This window comes from Echinops telfairi, unplaced genomic scaffold (genome assembly GCF_000313985.2).
Source record: "Echinops telfairi isolate 266 unplaced genomic scaffold, ASM31398v2 ScPeMD7_33;HRSCAF=127, whole genome shotgun sequence".
In the NCBI taxonomy this organism is placed as follows: domain Eukaryota; kingdom Metazoa; phylum Chordata; class Mammalia; order Afrosoricida; family Tenrecidae; genus Echinops; species Echinops telfairi.
Genome location: NW_022103930.1, coordinates 1,102,287 through 1,103,496, shown reverse-complemented (window position 1 = coordinate 1,103,496; position 1,210 = coordinate 1,102,287).

The following is a 1,210-nucleotide window of genomic DNA, read 5'->3' as shown; positions in this document are numbered from 1 at the left end:
GCACATTTGTACATTCATTGCCCTCATCATTCTCAAAACATTTCCTCTCCACATAAGCCCCTGGTATCAGGTCCTCATGATAGCCAGAAATCTGATTTTTACTTGGTTTTCAAAGTTTTAAAATAGAGCTAATCAGAAAATTTGGGGTTACTCTGTTCTTTCTAAATAATCTTACTAGGCTTCCATCCAAACAGGCACTTATCTGAGTCCCAGTGCTTATATTTGGGTTCCTGAACCTTTTGCTATGTCCTTTGAACATGGCTGATTTTGTCGATTAAGTATTCTTTCCTCCAGATTTGTACAGCCAAGAGGTAATCGTTGTTGGCATATCAGTTGCATTAGAAAGTGTGTCCATAGATTACTTTCTTCTGAAATAAGTGACAAGGAAGTAGAGTCAGGGATTGAACCACATGTATTCCTAACAAATCCTAAAATTTATGAATGAACACACACAGTTTTTAAAATCTGGTTTCCACATAAGTTTTAATATAGTTCCCCTGAGTTAAAACAATATATACCTAGTTAGTGCCCATTGTGAGTAAGCTTTGGAGCCCTGATAGTGTAGTGGGTTACACACTGAGCTGCGATTGCAAGATCATCGGTTTGAAGCTACCAACCGTTCTCCCACAAAGAGTCAGGGTCCCAGAAATGCACAGGGGCAGGTCTGTCCTGTCCTATAGGGTCTCTGTGAGTCAGAATCCACTTGACGGCAGTGAGGTTTTGAGTAAGTGATTGCTTCGTTAGTTCCTAAATGTGGTTTCTACCTGACCTTGAGAAGGGTTGCCGCTGCCCGCCGAGGCGGCCTTGTCAGGATTGGAGGGGTACGTGGTGAAGTGGTGACCCCGGAACTCTCCATTTGAACTAAGTCACCGGTTCCTAATCTTGTCGCTGTTCCTTCCCAGCTGACTGACCTTAATCAAACGAGATATTGAGACTCTGGGAATCGGATTCCTTGATTTTTAAAGGGGGATATTCTAAAATAGGATGATTGTGAGTGTGGCACATAGCAATTCCGTAGTTATTATTTCCCTCCCGTTCTTTCATTTCTCACACAGCTTGTATTTTACTGTTTTGTTCACCCTGCGGGTTTGCATGAGCCAGTTCTGCCCCTCAGGGACCATGTGCACAGCAGAATGACACACTGCCTGTTCCGCGGCCACCTTCACACGTGTGCCTGAGCCTGAGCCCCGTATTTGCAGCCACGGTGTCC